This window comes from Prenolepis imparis, unplaced genomic scaffold, assembly GCF_030444845.1.
Source record: "Prenolepis imparis isolate NDT839.2.m4 unplaced genomic scaffold, iyPreImpa1.0 SCAF_6, whole genome shotgun sequence".
NCBI lineage: Eukaryota > Metazoa > Arthropoda > Insecta > Hymenoptera > Formicidae > Prenolepis > Prenolepis imparis.
Genome location: NW_028141164.1, coordinates 10,385,637 through 10,404,699, shown reverse-complemented (window position 1 = coordinate 10,404,699; position 19,063 = coordinate 10,385,637). Strand labels below are relative to the sequence as shown.

At 29.5% G+C, this 19,063-nt stretch overlaps 1 long non-coding RNA gene across 1 annotated transcript in view; it reads right to left on the bottom strand.

The window, feature by feature from the left end:
- The window catches only part of LOC145937981 (uncharacterized), a 422,282-nt gene extending 406,759 nt beyond the window's left edge, over positions 1 to 15,523 (bottom strand). Inside the window, exons 1-2 of the long non-coding RNA XR_014425656.1 lie at positions 15,328 to 15,523; positions 15,168 to 15,197 (exon numbers count right to left, since the gene is read on the bottom strand). This is a non-coding gene — a long non-coding RNA (uncharacterized LOC145937981). The remainder of the gene's footprint in view (positions 1 to 15,167; positions 15,198 to 15,327) is intronic.
- Between the last annotated feature and the right edge of the window lie 3,540 nt (positions 15,524 to 19,063).

Below are 19,063 nucleotides of genomic sequence, written 5' to 3'. Positions count from 1 at the left end.
AAGTGAAATAAATCGATATCTTTTAAACTATAATAATTAGAGACATGCGGTTTCCACGTTTTTACTTGTTTTATCAATAGCTATTAATTCACCAAGTCTGATTATCAGAATTGTTAAAAATTATTTATTCAGCGGGACATAGAAATTTTTCGACAATAAATAAAAAATTTTTTAATGTTTCTATAATTATTTTAACAATTTCGGGTAGCACCGGACGAGTTCTAGCAATAACTATTAATTCTCGAAGCGCTAGGATTAATATATAAAAAGTTATTGCAAACTATAGAATGACAGGTGGAAAAATTTCTGGCCCGTCGTAAAAGTGGTAAAAGTGAAATAAATCGATATCTTTTAAACTATAATAATTAGAGACATGCGGTTTCCACGTTTTTACTTGTTTTATCAATAGCTATTAATTCACCAAGTCTGATTATCAGAATTGTTAAAAATTATTTATTCAGCGGGACATAGAAATTTTTCGACAATAAATAAAAAATTTTTTAATGTTTCTATAATTATTTTAACAATTTCGGGTAGCACCGGACGAGTTCTAGCAATAACTATTAATTCTCGAAGCGCTAGGATTAATATATAAAAAGTTATTGCAAACTTTCGTATGACAGGTGGAAAAATTTCTGGCCCGTCGTAAAAGTGGTAAAAGTGAAATAAATCGATATCTTTTAAACTATAATAATTAGAGACATGCGGTTTCCACGTTTTTACTTGTTTTATCAAATACTATTAATTCTCCTAGCCTGATTATCAGAACTGTTAAAAATTATTTATTCAGCGGGACATGGAAATTTTTCGACAATAAATAAAAAATTTTTTAATGTTTCTATAATTATTTTAACAATTTCGGGTAGCACCGGACGAGTTCTAGCAATAACTATTAATTCTCGAAGCGCTAGGATTAATATATAAAAAGTTATTGCAAACTTTCGTATGACAGGTCGATAAATTTCTGGCCCGACGGAAAAGTAATAAAAGTGAAATAAATCGATATCTTTTAAACTATAATAATTAGAGACATGCGGTTTCCACGTTTTTACTTGTTTTATCAATAGCTATTAATTCACCAAGTCTGATTATCAGAATTGTTAAAAATTATTTATTCAGCGGGACATAGAAATTTTTCGACAATAAATAAAAAATTTTTTAATGTTTCTATAATTATTTTAACAATTTCGGGTAGCACCGGACGAGTTCTAGCAATAACTATTAATTCTCGAAGCGCTAGGATTAATATATAAAAAGTTATTGCAAACTTTCGTATGACAGGTCGATAAATTTCTGGCCCGACGGAAAAGTAATAAAAGTGAAATAAATCGATATCTTTTAAACTATAATAATTAGAGACATGCGGTTTCCACGTTTTTACTTGTTTTATCAATAGCTATTAATTCACCAAGTCTGATTATCAGAATTGTTAAAAATTATTTATTCAGCGGGACATAGAAATTTTTCGACAATAAATAAAAAATTTTTTAATGTTTCTATAATTATTTTAACAATTTCGGGTAGCACCGGACGAGTTCTAGCAATAACTATTAATTCTCGAAGCGCTAGGATTAATATATAAAAAGTTATTGCAAACTTTCGTATGACAGGTCGATAAATTTCTGGCCCGACGGAAAAGTAATAAAAGTGAAATAAATCGATATCTTTTAAACTATAATAATTAGAGACATGCGGTTTCCACGTTTTTACTTGTTTTATCAATAGCTATTAATTCACCAAGTCTGATTATCAGAATTGTTAAAAATTATTTATTCAGCGGGACATAGAAATTTTTCGACAATAAATAAAAAATTTTTTAATGTTTCTATAATTATTTTAACAATTTCGGGTAGCACCGGACGAATTCTACCAATAACTATTAATTCTCGAAGCGCTAGGATTAATATATAAAAAGTTATTGCAAACTTTCGTATGTCAGGTCGAAAAATTTCTGGCCCGACGGAAAAGTGATAAAAGTGAAATAAATCGATATCTTTTGAACTATAATAATTAGAGACATGCGGTTTCCACGTTTTTACTTGTTTTATCAAATACTATTAATTCTCCTAGCCTGATTATCAGAACTGTTAAAAATTATTTATTCAGCGGGACATGGAAATTTTTCGACAATAAATAAAAAATTTTTTAATGTTTCTATAATTATTTTAACAATTTCGGGTAGCACCGGACGAGTTCTAGCAATAACTATTAATTCTCGAAGCGCTAGGATTAATATATAAAAAGTTATTGCAAACTTTCGTATGACAGGTCGATAAATTTCTGGCCCGACGGAAAAGTAATAAAAGTGAAATAAATCGATATCTTTTAAACTATAATAATTAGAGACATGCGGTTTCCACGTTTTTACTTGTTTTATCAATAGCTATTAATTCACCAAGTCTGATTATCAGAATTGTTAAAAATTATTTATTCAGCGGGACATAGAAATTTTTCGACAATAAATAAAAAATTTTTTAATGTTTCTATAATTATTTTAACAATTTCGGGTAGCACCGGACGAGTTCTAGCAATAACTATTAATTCTCGAAGCGCTAGGATTAATATATAAAAAGTTATTGCAAACTTTCGTATGACAGGTCGATAAATTTCTGGCCCGACGGAAAAGTAATAAAAGTGAAATAAATCGATATCTTTTAAACTATAATAATTAGAGACATGCGGTTTCCACGTTTTTACTTGTTTTATCAATAGCTATTAATTCACCAAGTCTGATTATCAGAATTGTTAAAAATTATTTATTCAGCGGGACATAGAAATTTTTCGACAATAAATAAAAAATTTTTTAATGTTTCTATAATTATTTTAACAATTTCGGGTAGCACCGGACGAGTTCTAGCAATAACTATTAATTCTCGAAGCGCTAGGATTAATATATAAAAAGTTATTGCAAACTTTCGTATGACAGGTGGAAAAATTTCTGGCCCGTCGTAAAAGTGGTAAAAGTGAAATAAATCGATATCTTTTAAACTATAATAATTAGAGACATGCGGTTTCCACGTTTTTACTTGTTTTATCAAATACTATTAATTCTCCTAGCCTGATTATCAGAACTGTTAAAAATTATTTATTCAGCGGGACATGGAAATTTTTCGACAATAAATAAAAAATTTTTTAATGTTTCTATAATTATTTTAACAATTTCGGGTAGCACCGGACGAGTTCTAGCAATAACTATTAATTCTCGAAGCGCTAGGATTAATATATAAAAAGTTATTGCAAACTTTCGTATGACAGGTCGATAAATTTCTGGCCCGACGGAAAAGTAATAAAAGTGAAATAAATCGATATCTTTTAAACTATAATAATTAGAGACATGCGGTTTCCACGTTTTTACTTGTTTTATCAATAGCTATTAATTCACCAAGTCTGATTATCAGAATTGTTAAAAATTATTTATTCAGCGGGACATAGAAATTTTTCGACAATAAATAAAAAATTTTTTAATGTTTCTATAATTATTTTAACAATTTCGGGTAGCACCGGACGAGTTCTAGCAATAACTATTAATTCTCGAAGCGCTAGGATTAATATATAAAAAGTTATTGCAAACTTTCGTATGACAGGTGGAAAAATTTCTGGCCCGTCGTAAAAGTGGTAAAAGTGAAATAAATCGATATCTTTTAAACTATAATAATTAGAGACATGCGGTTTCCACGTTTTTACTTGTTTTATCAATAGCTATTAATTCACCAAGTCTGATTATCAGAATTGTTAAAAATTATTTATTCAGCGGGACATAGAAATTTTTCGACAATAAATAAAAAATTTTTTAATGTTTCTATAATTATTTTAACAATTTCGGGTAGCACCGGACGAGTTCTAGCAATAACTATTAATTCTCGAAGCGCTAGGATTAATATATAAAAAGTTATTGCAAACTTTCGTATGACAGGTGGAAAAATTTCTGGCCCGTCGTAAAAGTGGTAAAAGTGAAATAAATCGGTATCTTTTAAACTATAATAATTAGAGACATGCGGTTTCCACGTTTTTACTTGTTTTATCAAATACTATTAATTCTCCTAGCCTGATTATCAGAACTGTTAAAAATTATTTATTCAGCGGGACATGGAAATTTTTCGACAATAAATAAAAAATTTTTTAATGTTTCTATAATTATTTTAACAATTTCGGGTAGCACCGGACGAGTTCTAGCAATAACTATTAATTCTCGAAGCGCTAGGATTAATATATAAAAAGTTATTGCAAACTTTCGTATGACAGGTCGATAAATTTCTGGCCCGACGGAAAAGTAATAAAAGTGAAATAAATCGATATCTTTTAAACTATAATAATTAGAGACATGCGGTTTCCACGTTTTTACTTGTTTTATCAATAGCTATTAATTCACCAAGTCTGATTATCAGAATTGTTAAAAATTATTTATTCAGCGGGACATAGAAATTTTTCGACAATAAATAAAAAATTTTTTAATGTTTCTATAATTATTTTAACAATTTCGGGTAGCACCGGACGAGTTCTAGCAATAACTATTAATTCTCGAAGCGCTAGGATTAATATATAAAAAGTTATTGCAAACTTTCGTATGACAGGTCGATAAATTTCTGGCCCGACGGAAAAGTAATAAAAGTGAAATAAATCGATATCTTTTAAACTATAATAATTAGAGACATGCGGTTTCCACGTTTTTACTTGTTTTATCAATAGCTATTAATTCTCCTAGCCTGATTATCAGAACTGTTAAAAATTATTTATTCAGCGGGACATGGAAATTTTTCGACAATAAATAAAAAATTTTTTAATGTTTCTATAATTATTTTAACAATTTCGGGTAGCACCGGACGAGTTCTAGCAATAACTATTAATTCTCGAAGCGCTAGGATTAATATATAAAAAGTTATTGCAAACTTTCGTATGACAGGTGGAAAAATTTCTGGCCCGTCGTAAAAGTGGTAAAAGTGAAATAAATCGATATCTTTTAAACTATAATAATTAGAGACATGCGGTTTCCACGTTTTTACTTGTTTTATCAAATACTATTAATTCTCCTAGCCTGATTATCAGAACTGTTAAAAATTATTTATTCAGCGGGACATGGAAATTTTTCGACAATAAATAAAAAATTTTTTAATGTTTCTATAATTATTTTAACAATTTCGGGTAGCACCGGACGAGTTCTAGCAATAACTATTAATTCTCGAAGCGCTAGGATTAATATATAAAAAGTTATTGCAAACTTTCGTATGACAGGTCGATAAATTTCTGGCCCGACGGAAAAGTAATAAAAGTGAAATAAATCGATATCTTTTAAACTATAATAATTAGAGACATGCGGTTTCCACGTTTTTACTTGTTTTATCAATAGCTATTAATTCACCAAGTCTGATTATCAGAATTGTTAAAAATTATTTATTCAGCGGGACATAGAAATTTTTCGACAATAAATAAAAAATTTATTAATGTTTCTATAATTATTTTAACAATTTCGGGTAGCACCGGACGAATTCTACCAATAACTATTAATTCTCGAAGCGCTAGGATTAATATATAAAAAGTTATTGCAAACTTTCGTATGACAGGTGGAAAAATTTCTGGCCCGTCGTAAAAGTGGTAAAAGTGAAATAAATCGATATCTTTTAAACTATAATAATTAGAGACATGCGGTTTCCACGTTTTTACTTGTTTTATCAATAGCTATTAATTCACCAAGTCTGATTATCAGAATTGTTAAAAATTATTTATTCAGCGGGACATAGAAATTTTTCGACAATAAATAAAAAATTTATTAATGTTTCTATAATTATTTTAACAATTTCGGGTAGCACCGGACGAATTCTACCAATAACTATTAATTCTCGAAGCGCTAGGATTAATATATAAAAAGTTATTGCAAACTTTCGTATGACAGGTGGAAAAATTTCTGGCCCGTCGTAAAAGTGGTAAAAGTGAAATAAATCGATATCTTTTAAACTATAATAATTAGAGACATGCGGTTTCCACGTTTTTACTTGTTTTATCAATAGCTATTAATTCACCAAGTCTGATTATCAGAATTGTTAAAAATTATTTATTCAGCGGGACATAGAAATTTTTCGACAATAAATAAAAAATTTTTTAATGTTTCTATAATTATTTTAACAATTTCGGGTAGCACCGGACGAGTTCTAGCAATAACTATTAATTCTCGAAGCGCTAGGATTAATATATAAAAAGTTATTGCAAACTATAGAATGACAGGTGGAAAAATTTCTGGCCCGTCGTAAAAGTGGTAAAAGTGAAATAAATCGATATCTTTTAAACTATAATAATTAGAGACATGCGGTTTCCACGTTTTTACTTGTTTTATCAAATACTATTAATTCTCCTAGCCTGATTATCAGAACTGTTAAAAATTATTTATTCAGCGGGACATGGAAATTTTTCGACAATAAATAAAAAATTTTTTAATGTTTCTATAATTATTTTAACAATTTCGGGTAGCACCGGACGAGTTCTAGCAATAACTATTAATTCTCGAAGCGCTAGGATTAATATATAAAAAGTTATTGCAAACTTTCGTATGACAGGTGGAAAAATTTCTGGCCCGTCGTAAAAGTGGTAAAAGTGAAATAAATCGATATCTTTTAAACTATAATAATTAGAGACATGCGGTTTCCACGTTTTTACTTGTTTTATCAAATACTATTAATTCTCCTAGCCTGATTATCAGAACTGTTAAAAATTATTTATTCAGCGGGACATGGAAATTTTTCGACAATAAATAAAAAATTTTTTAATGTTTCTATAATTATTTTAACAATTTCGGGTAGCACCGGACGAGTTCTAGCAATAACTATTAATTCTCGAAGCGCTAGGATTAATATATAAAAAGTTATTGCAAACTTTCGTATGACAGGTGGAAAAATTTCTGGCCCGTCGTAAAAGTGGTAAAAGTGAAATAAATCGATATCTTTTAAACTATAATAATTAGAGACATGCGGTTTCCACGTTTTTACTTGTTTTATCAATAGCTATTAATTCACCAAGTCTGATTATCAGAATTGTTAAAAATTATTTATTCAGCGGGACATAGAAATTTTTCGACAATAAATAAAAAATTTTTTAATGTTTCTATAATTATTTTAACAATTTCGGGTAGCACCGGACGAGTTCTAGCAATAACTATTAATTCTCGAAGCGCTAGGATTAATATATAAAAAGTTATTGCAAACTTTCGTATGACAGGTCGATAAATTTCTGGCCCGACGGAAAAGTAATAAAAGTGAAATAAATCGATATCTTTTAAACTATAATAATTAGAGACATGCGGTTTCCACGTTTTTACTTGTTTTATCAATAGCTATTAATTCACCAAGTCTGATTATCAGAATTGTTAAAAATTATTTATTCAGCGGGACATAGAAATTTTTCGACAATAAATAAAAAATTTATTAATGTTTCTATAATTATTTTAACAATTTCGGGTAGCACCGGACGAATTCTACCAATAACTATTAATTCTCGAAGCGCTAGGATTAATATATAAAAAGTTATTGCAAACTTTCGTATGTCAGGTCGAAAAATTTCTGGCCCGACGGAAAAGTGATAAAAGTGAAATAAATCGATATCTTTTGAACTATAATAATTAGAGACATGCGGTTTCCACGTTTTTACTTGTTTTATCAAATACTATTAATTCTCCTAGCCTGATTATCAGAACTGTTAAAAATTATTTATTCAGCGGGACATGGAAATTTTTCGACAATAAATAAAAAATTTTTTAATGTTTCTATAATTATTTTAACAATTTCGGGTAGCACCGGACGAGTTCTAGCAATAACTATTAATTCTCGAAGCGCTAGGATTAATATATAAAAAGTTATTGCAAACTTTCGTATGACAGGTGGAAAAATTTCTGGCCCGTCGTAAAAGTGGTAAAAGTGAAATAAATCGATATCTTTTAAACTATAATAATTAGAGACATGCGGTTTCCACGTTTTTACTTGTTTTATCAATAGCTATTAATTCACCAAGTCTGATTATCAGAATTGTTAAAAATTATTTATTCAGCGGGACATAGAAATTTTTCGACAATAAATAAAAAATTTTTTAATGTTTCTATAATTATTTTAACAATTTCGGGTAGCACCGGACGAGTTCTAGCAATAACTATTAATTCTCGAAGCGCTAGGATTAATATATAAAAAGTTATTGCAAACTTTCGTATGACAGGTCGATAAATTTCTGGCCCGACGGAAAAGTAATAAAAGTGAAATAAATCGATATCTTTTAAACTATAATAATTAGAGACATGCGGTTTCCACGTTTTTACTTGTTTTATCAATAGCTATTAATTCACCAAGTCTGATTATCAGAATTGTTAAAAATTATTTATTCAGCGGGACATAGAAATTTTTCGACAATAAATAAAAAATTTTTTAATGTTTCTATAATTATTTTAACAATTTCGGGTAGCACCGGACGAGTTCTAGCAATAACTATTAATTCTCGAAGCGCTAGGATTAATATATAAAAAGTTATTGCAAACTATAGAATGACAGGTGGAAAAATTTCTGGCCCGTCGTAAAAGTGGTAAAAGTGAAATAAATCGATATCTTTTAAACTATAATAATTAGAGACATGCGGTTTCCACGTTTTTACTTGTTTTATCAATAGCTATTAATTCACCAAGTCTGATTATCAGAATTGTTAAAAATTATTTATTCAGCGGGACATAGAAATTTTTCGACAATAAATAAAAAATTTTTTAATGTTTCTATAATTATTTTAACAATTTCGGGTAGCACCGGACGAGTTCTAGCAATAACTATTAATTCTCGAAGCGCTAGGATTAATATATAAAAAGTTATTGCAAACTTTCGTATGACAGGTGGAAAAATTTCTGGCCCGTCGTAAAAGTGGTAAAAGTGAAATAAATCGATATCTTTTAAACTATAATAATTAGAGACATGCGGTTTCCACGTTTTTACTTGTTTTATCAATAGCTATTAATTCACCAAGTCTGATTATCAGAATTGTTAAAAATTATTTATTCAGCGGGACATAGAAATTTTTCGACAATAAATAAAAAATTTTTTAATGTTTCTATAATTATTTTAACAATTTCGGGTAGCACCGGACGAGTTCTAGCAATAACTATTAATTCTCGAAGCGCTAGGATTAATATATAAAAAGTTATTGCAAACTTTCGTATGACAGGTCGATAAATTTCTGGCCCGACGGAAAAGTAATAAAAGTGAAATAAATCGATATCTTTTAAACTATAATAATTAGAGACATGCGGTTTCCACGTTTTTACTTGTTTTATCAATAGCTATTAATTCACCAAGTCTGATTATCAGAATTGTTAAAAATTATTTATTCAGCGGGACATAGAAATTTTTCGACAATAAATAAAAAATTTTTTAATGTTTCTATAATTATTTTAACAATTTCGGGTAGCACCGGACGAGTTCTAGCAATAACTATTAATTCTCGAAGCGCTAGGATTAATATATAAAAAGTTATTGCAAACTTTCGTATGACAGGTCGATAAATTTCTGGCCCGACGGAAAAGTAATAAAAGTGAAATAAATCGATATCTTTTAAACTATAATAATTAGAGACATGCGGTTTCCACGTTTTTACTTGTTTTATCAATAGCTATTAATTCACCAAGTCTGATTATCAGAATTGTTAAAAATTATTTATTCAGCGGGACATAGAAATTTTTCGACAATAAATAAAAAATTTTTTAATGTTTCTATAATTATTTTAACAATTTCGGGTAGCACCGGACGAGTTCTAGCAATAACTATTAATTCTCGAAGCGCTAGGATTAATATATAAAAAGTTATTGCAAACTATAGAATGACAGGTGGAAAAATTTCTGGCCCGTCGTAAAAGTGGTAAAAGTGAAATAAATCGATATCTTTTAAACTATAATAATTAGAGACATGCGGTTTCCACGTTTTTACTTGTTTTATCAATAGCTATTAATTCACCAAGTCTGATTATCAGAATTGTTAAAAATTATTTATTCAGCGGGACATAGAAATTTTTCGACAATAAATAAAAAATTTTTTAATGTTTCTATAATTATTTTAACAATTTCGGGTAGCACCGGACGAGTTCTAGCAATAACTATTAATTCTCGAAGCGCTAGGATTAATATATAAAAAGTTATTGCAAACTTTCGTATGACAGGTGGAAAAATTTCTGGCCCGTCGTAAAAGTGGTAAAAGTGAAATAAATCGATATCTTTTAAACTATAATAATTAGAGACATGCGGTTTCCACGTTTTTACTTGTTTTATCAATAGCTATTAATTCACCAAGTCTGATTATCAGAATTGTTAAAAATTATTTATTCAGCGGGACATAGAAATTTTTCGACAATAAATAAAAAATTTTTTAATGTTTCTATAATTATTTTAACAATTTCGGGTAGCACCGGACGAGTTCTAGCAATAACTATTAATTCTTGAAGCGCTAGGATTAATATATAAAAAGTTATTGCAAACTTTCGTATGACAGGTCGATAAATTTCTGGCCCGACGGAAAAGTAATAAAAGTGAAATAAATCGATATCTTTTAAACTATAATAATTAGAGACATGCGGTTTCCACGTTTTTACTTGTTTTATCAAATACTATTAATTCTCCTAGCCTGATTATCAGAACTGTTAAAAATTATTTATTCAGCGGGACATGGAAATTTTTCGACAATAAATAAAAAATTTTTTAATGTTTCTATAATTGTTTTAACAATTTCGGGTAGCACCGGACGAGTTCTAGCAATAACTATTAATTCTCGAAGCGCTAGGATTAATATATAAAAAGTTATTGCAAACTTTCGTATGACAGGTGGAAAAATTTCTGGCCCGTCGTAAAAGTGGTAAAAGTGAAATAAATCGATATCTTTTAAACTATAATAATTAGAGACATGCGGTTTCCACGTTTTTACTTGTTTTATCAATAGCTATTAATTCACCAAGTCTGATTATCAGAATTGTTAAAAATTATTTATTCAGCGGGACATAGAAATTTTTCGACAATAAATAAAAAATTTTTTAATGTTTCTATAATTATTTTAACAATTTCGGGTAGCACCGGACGAGTTCTAGCAATAACTATTAATTCTCGAAGCGCTAGGATTAATATATAAAAAGTTATTGCAAACTATCGAATGACAGGTGGAAAAATTTCTGGCCCGTCGTAAAAGTGGTAAAAGTGAAATAAATCGATATCTTTTAAACTATAATAATTAGAGACATGCGGTTTCCACGTTTTTACTTGTTTTATCAATAGCTATTAATTCACCAAGTCTGATTATCAGAATTGTTAAAAATTATTTATTCAGCGGGACATAGAAATTTTTCGACAATAAATAAAAAATTTTTTAATGTTTCTATAATTATTTTAACAATTTCGCGTAGCACCGGACGAGTTCTAGCAATAACTATTAATTCTCGAAGCGCTAGGATTAATATATAAAAAGTTATCGCAAACTATCGAATGACAGGTGGAAAAATTTCTGGCCCGTCGTAAAAGTGGTAAAAGTGAAATAAATCGATATCTTTTAAACTATAATAATTAGAGACATGCGGTTTCCACGTTTTTACTTGTTTTATCAATAGCTATTAATTCTCCAAGCCTGATTATCAGAACTGGTAAAAAATTTTTATTCAGCGGGACATAGTAAAATTTCCGACCCAACATATATAAAAGTGGAAAAATGTGAAAAAATCTGTATCTCAGAAACTATAATAGATAGAGCCATTTGGTTTTCACGTTTTCTCTAGTTTTATCGAGTTCGATTTAAAACTTTAACGTTGTTCACCAAAACTTTATATTTTATAAATACCTTCGTTATTGAAGATACGTTTTTTTATTTAAAAATTGCAGAACTTTTTTACAAAATAATCAGAAACTATGTAACTATTTAAAAGAACCTTAAAACTCTGCTTAGAACTATTGGAAGTCGATGTGTAAAAAAAATAAAGTTGGCATTCCTATTTTTTGAAATTGATTTTCGTTATTTGTAATGACCGGAACTATTTCTAAAAATTATCAAGAACTTTTCCTATGGTTTTAAATAACTTAGAATTCTTAACAGAACTATGATAGCATAACATAGGGGTGCCAGCTTCACACCCGAATAATGTAGCTATCTCTTGTTGCGACAAATTTGCAGTACATCTCCGCGATAATCGATCAATACAGCCCGTTTCTCCTGCGAGAGCAATGCATTTGTTAACACATTTATTGAAATTTGTTTATGAAGCCATTCCATGCTAATGTAATTACGCTTACATTTTAACACGACAGCACGAACCACTACAGTAATTTTATTGTTGCATTTTCATAGTTTAATTTCCGAGCATTGTACATGTGCGGTGCACGCGATGCGGATATTTTGGTACTAAACATCCGGGTGTACTTAATAACGGACGCTATAATTTTATCTTATATTTGGACAATTTATTTAAAAGCGATATATAATTTCGCCGTATTTGCAATAAAATATCCTGGCAAATTAATTGCATTTGCGCAATTAAATTGCTGCATATAATGTCGCCAAATAATTAATAATCATTAGTTTATTTTGTAACATTTTTCAATATGTGGTAAGAATGCAGCAATTCTGCATTTCATTAACTATTTCCGCATTTAAAAATTATACTACCGGAAATTATTGTTATAGAAAGAGTTTAAAGAATCTTGCTGAGCTTATTTTATTTCGATTTATGATAAGTTCAAATTTGAATATACATTTTAAAATCCCTATAAAGTTTTCTTCTCATTTACAAAATTTATATTTATTAGAACAACGCTACGCGCGAGCCATTCCTCGATGTTATATAAAAAAGAATGATATTTGTATGTAAAGCTTGTTTAAACTTGATTAATATTTTTTGACCTAAATGAGCTGATAACTGTCAAAATATATTAATTTAAAGTATTTAAAGTATTATTTTATTTAAAACATATTATTTAATAATTTTTATCACACACTATTATTTAAAATTTAAGTAACAAATTAACGTTTTAATCAGCTGATTTCTGTCAAAAATATTAATAAAGCGTTAATTTGCAAATTAAATTTTAAAATAATAATAGATTATAAAAATTAAAATAGTAATATGTTATAAATAATATATTATAATACCTTATCTGCGATTAATATTTTTTTTACAGAAATCAGCTGATAACTGCCAAAAATATTAATCGAGTTTAAAGAATTATGACATATTAATTAAAAGAAATTATTATTTTAATTTTTATAACGTATTATTATTTTAAAAATTAATTCAATTAACTCGTTAACCAGCTGATTTCTCTCAAAAAATACTACTACGGCGTTACTTTGCTAATTAAATTTTAAAATAATAATATGTTATAGAAATTAAAATAAGTTTTAAATAATGTTATAATACTTTAAACTCGATTAATATTTTTAACAGTTATAAGCTGATTTCTGTCAAAAATATTAATCGAGTTTAAAGAATTGTAACATATTTAAAACAATATTATTTTAATTTTTATACCATATTATTATTTTAAAAATTAATTAGTGAATTAACGCTTTTAAAAACAGCTGATATCTGCCAAAAATTTTAAAATAATAATATGTTAAATATATTAAAATAGTAATATATTATTTAAATATATTACTATATTTTAAAACATATTACTATTTTAATATTTTTAACATATTATTATTTTAAAATTTAATTAACAAATTAACGCTTTATTAATAATTTTTGGCAGATATCAGTTGATTTAAAAAGCGTTACTTTGCTAATTAAATTAATTAAATTAATTTTTTAATTTGTGTTGTTAACTATAATTTGACTATAATTCTATATAGATACATATAATATAAATGTTGCTTGTTTTAAATGCATACATATATATGAAATAATCTATTGAAAATTAAATCAAGCTTTTTAATCAATGCAATATATCAAATATGCGCAACATTAAATTTTTTGAATATTAAATATAAAATGCAAATATTTAATAATTGATTGATACACAGAGAGAACTTTTTCTTAAAATTTACCCTGAAAATCATGGTAATCGTGGGATAATATGGTATATAGAAAGAATTTTATGAGAATTTCTTTGATTAATATTTATCACAATAGAAATAATATCTATTACAATAAAATATAAAATATTTTTGATCAATTTTACTATGCAGTTTAATAAAATTAATCAAATATGTTTTATAACATATTACTATTTTAATATTTTTAACATATTATTATTTTAAAATTTAATTAACAAATTAACGCTTTATTAATAATTTTTGGCAGATATCAGCTGATTTAAAAAGCGTTACTTTGCTAATTAAATTAATTTTTTAATTTGTGTTGTTAACTATAATTTGACTATAATTCTATATAGATACATATAATATAAATGTTGCTTGTTTTAAATGCATACATATATATGAAATAATCTATTGAAAATTAAATCAAGCTTTTTAATCAATGCAATATATCAAATATGCGCAACATTAAATTTTTTGAATATTAAATATAAAATGCAAATATTTAATAATTGATTGATACACAGAGAGAACTTTTTCTTAAAATTTACCCTGAAAATCATGGTAACCGTGGGATAATATGGTATATAGAAAGAATTTTATGAGAATTTCTCTGATTAATATTTATCACAATAGAAATAATATCTATTACAATAAAATATAAAATATTTTTGATCAATTTTACTATGCAGTTTAATAAAATTAATCAAATATGTTTTATATTTTATTGTGATAGATATTATTATTTTTATTGTGATAAATATTAATCAGAGAAATTCTCATAAAATTCTTTCCATTGTACCATGATTACCATGATTTTCAGGGTAAATTCTAAGAGGAAATTCTCTCTGTCTATCAATCAATTATTAAATATTTGCATTTCATATTTAATATTCAAAAAAATTAATGTTGCGCATATTTGATATATTAGATTGATTAAAAAGTTTGATTTAATTTTTAATAGATGATTTCATATATATGTATGCGTTTAAAACAAGCAACATTTATATTATATCTATATAGAATCATAGTCAACAGCACAAATTAAATAATTAATTTAATTAATTTAATTAAGCTAAATTCTAAGAGAAAATTCTCTCAGTGTAATAATTCTTTTTATTAATAAAAGTCGAGATTATTAATAAAACTCACCGATAGGATGACCAGCAGTGGAGTTGAAAACTGTAACATATAAATACATGGAAATTATATAGTGAAATTTTAAATAATTCCTATATTTCGAAAAATAAAATTATTATTTACATTGAGTTTAATAGTAAAAAATGGCAATAATGAATAATAAGTAACTCACCATATAGTTGCTCTGCCGTTGCCCGATGCCACCCTGGGCCTCCTCCTCCTCTCATTGTCAGAAGAAGCTTCGAAACACTTGCACTCGCGTTCCTTTTTTTCTTTCACGACGAGCGGCGACGCCGGGTGTTTAAATATTACATTTTCGACGCGTTCCGGTAAAACGCGAAAATCGCGAGAGCTTATTCGCGCACGAACCGATGCTCTGTTTCCGTGTCGCCGCTTTTTTCAAGCCCGACTTAACGGAAGGTCTCATCGAACGACGATGATACGGCGACTTCCCCGCGACGCACTCTGGAGTCGCCGATATTCCAAGAAATGGGCACTACACTTCACTATGTTCTACAATTCGACGACGTAGAATCAATCGCGGATCAACAACGCCGAAAAACTCGGTAAATTCGCGTGGAAAGCGCAGCCAGTAATTCGATCCGTCCGTTGCAGTAGGATCGCCCGTAATGGCGTCGCGTAACTCGTGTAATGGCGTCGCGTCACTCGCGTAATGGCGTCGCGTCACTCGCGTAATGGACTCTTTCCCGCAAACTTTCACAGCCGACGAGATTAATCTTGCGCGTGCGATCGCGATTATATATGACAATTAAGCACGTACAGACAAACTAAACTCACATTCGTACTGTTGCTGACCGGCGATGAGAACGCAAAAGTCGATCGCGAACAACCGAAAACGCACGCAACAGCAGTAATGAGCAGTCTGACTGGCACTGCCAGTAACGGAACGCGCAACGCGTCACAAGCTCGCCAAGTTCATAGTGGTGGGGGTTGCCTCGGCCGCCGAGCCGAGCGCCGTGCTCGCCCTACGTCACGACCCCCACCATTACGACTTTGTCCTTGGAGCGCTGCGGTGCTGCGCGTCTCGTTTCTGGCAGTGGTTGTCAGTACTGCTGTTGTCAAGTGAATTTACGATTATTCACGATCGACGTTTGCGTGCTCATCGCCGGTCCGCGACATTACGAATGTGAGTTTAGTTTCTTTTTACGTGCTTAATTATCGTATAAATCCAATCGCGTCGCGAAGTCGTGTACCGACATCTTGTATAATCGCGATCGCACGCGCGAAATTAATCTCGTCGGCGAAAGTTTCCGCACGGACGTATCGAATTACCGGCTGTACTTTCGACGCGAATTTACGGAGTTTTTCGGTGTTGTCGATCCGCGATTTTTACGTCGTTGAATATTACGTCGTGAAATATAAAACATAGCGAAATGTAGTGCCCATTTCTTGAAATATCGGCGACTTCTCAGTGCGTCGTGAAGTAGTCGCCGCATCATCATCGTTCGATGAGGTTAGGCCCACCTTCGATAAGTGAGTCTTGAAAAAAACGGCGACGCAAAAACAGAGCATCGGTCATCGGTTCTATTCGCGCGCGAATAAGCTCTCGTGATTTATTCGTTTTATCGAAACGCGTCGAAAATGTGATATCTAAAATCCGGGCGTCGCCGCGTCTCGCGAACGAAAAAAAAGTAACGCGAGTGCAAGTGTTTCGAAGCTTCTTCTGGGAGGAGGAGGAGGCCCGGGGAGGCATCGGGCAACGGCAGAGCATCGATAGGGTAAATATAATTTATTTAACTTTTTATTTGTTATTTGTGAAATTATCCATTTATCTTCGCAATAATGATACAAATTTTACATTGTTGTATAATGAATGTAAAATATCCTAGATTTTATATTCTGAAATACGTAGAATATTTAATAATAAATATAATAATTTTTAAAAATTTATAATAAATATTTGTATGTGTAAAATATATGTAGATATAATTATTTCTGTAATGCGTAACTAGAGTCTTTTACTATGCGTAACTAGAGTTCTTGTAAATAATATATTTTAATTTAAATATTTTTTATAAACACTTTTATCTTTCTTTAAAAAATATTTCTTTGCAAATTATATAGGTTTTTAATATCTTGAAATACGAATAGAAAAGTTAACTATGCGCATAATATAATCATTTTTTGAAATATTATAATTGATTTACATATTTTGATAATTGTTTTATATAATATATATATGTTTATATTTTACAGATCAACATTGTCTACGACTTCGTTGTTGCACATCAAATTGGTGAGTGTTGAATTATTTTTAACAATTTTAAGATAATGTATTTGTGAAAATTGTATCAGAAATATTTTAATACACACACACATATATATATATAAAAGTATTAGAAAAAAAACCTTTTTTCTCTGATATCATACATTATTATATAATTTGCAATAATAGATGCATGGGTAAAATTTTTTAAATTATTTTTATTCTTACAAATTATTTGACATTTAAGTTTACCATTTTTAAAAATTTTTATATTTATTACACATTAAAAGAATTGAAGTCTCAAAAAAATTATATATATATTTTTTTTTTAAGTATTATATATATATAACATATATCTCTTTTCGGAAACTTTACAGTTCTGAATAATGTTTCAAGATATTTATAGAAAAGTGTTATGTCTTGATATTGATTAAAATCAAAATCAATCAAAATCAAAATCAAATCATATATATATATATATATATATATATATATATATATATATAATCGATAATTTTTATTGTGAAAACTTGTCTTCGTTGTATGAAAACTGTTAATAACTTTCTGATTTTAATCAATATCAACACATAACACTTTTCGATAAATATCTTGAAACATTATTCAGAACTGTAAAGTTTCCGAAAAGAGATATATGTTATATATATATGTAGAATCGGAGGATCTATATTTTAAGACCTTTTTTTTGACTTTTATTATTTCCAGATTTGTCGTTGTAGCTACATTTTGTTCTATTGTCTTTTAACATATGAACTCGTATCAAAAAAAAAGAAAAGAGAGAACGCCAACTACTAAGGGAAATTTACGACGTCCGCGTTTTTCATGCCTGGCCGTCATACAGAGGACTGACCGTCATATGGAGAACGCGAAGGGTTCGGTCTAGCCTGCGTAGACAATGACGGTCAGCAGTAAGGTCTTCCTCGTAAGGAAGAAATAGAGGCAGTCGAAAATTAGCTACGAGATGCGTAGGACGATCGACTCGAGTAGAGCTGTTCTCTCACATGTCATTTTTAAAGTCAATTTTTGTTATTTTACTTTCTAGTTGAATAAAGATTATCTTATACTATCATTCCACATCAATTTCATGTCCGCCGTAATTCCCATTCTACAAATTTTGGGGGCTCGTCCGGGATACGGTACAGAATACAGGAACAAACTGAAGTGAAGTGATAGTGAACGGGGTGCACCATGAGCAGCAACTCGCGAAGCAACTCGCCCTTGTCATCACCCCCGAGATCTCAAAAAAACGACGCAAAGTTGGCAGCAATGAAGACGGCTGAACTTAAAGAAGAATTGAGCTCGAGGAAATTAGAGACGACGGGCAAGAAAACCGAATTGCTGTTACGACTGAAAGAGGCGTTAGACTTAGAGCGCAAACGCGGTGCATCGACGAGCAATGATGGTGATCCTGCCAATGAAAATGAAAGCGACGAAGATAGCAACACTGCTGACGAGTATAGCGAGGACGACGAGACTGAGAATGAACACGAGGCAATCCGGAAAACTAAGAAGAAGAGCCGGAAAGAGTACAAGCGCATGTTTTCATTCAAGGATGTAGAAGAATCACTTGAAACGTTTAGCGGAGACGACAACGCGAGCGTAATAAAGTGGGTAGACGACTTTGAAGAATTCGCTGAGATGTGCAATTGGTCCGGCGTGTACA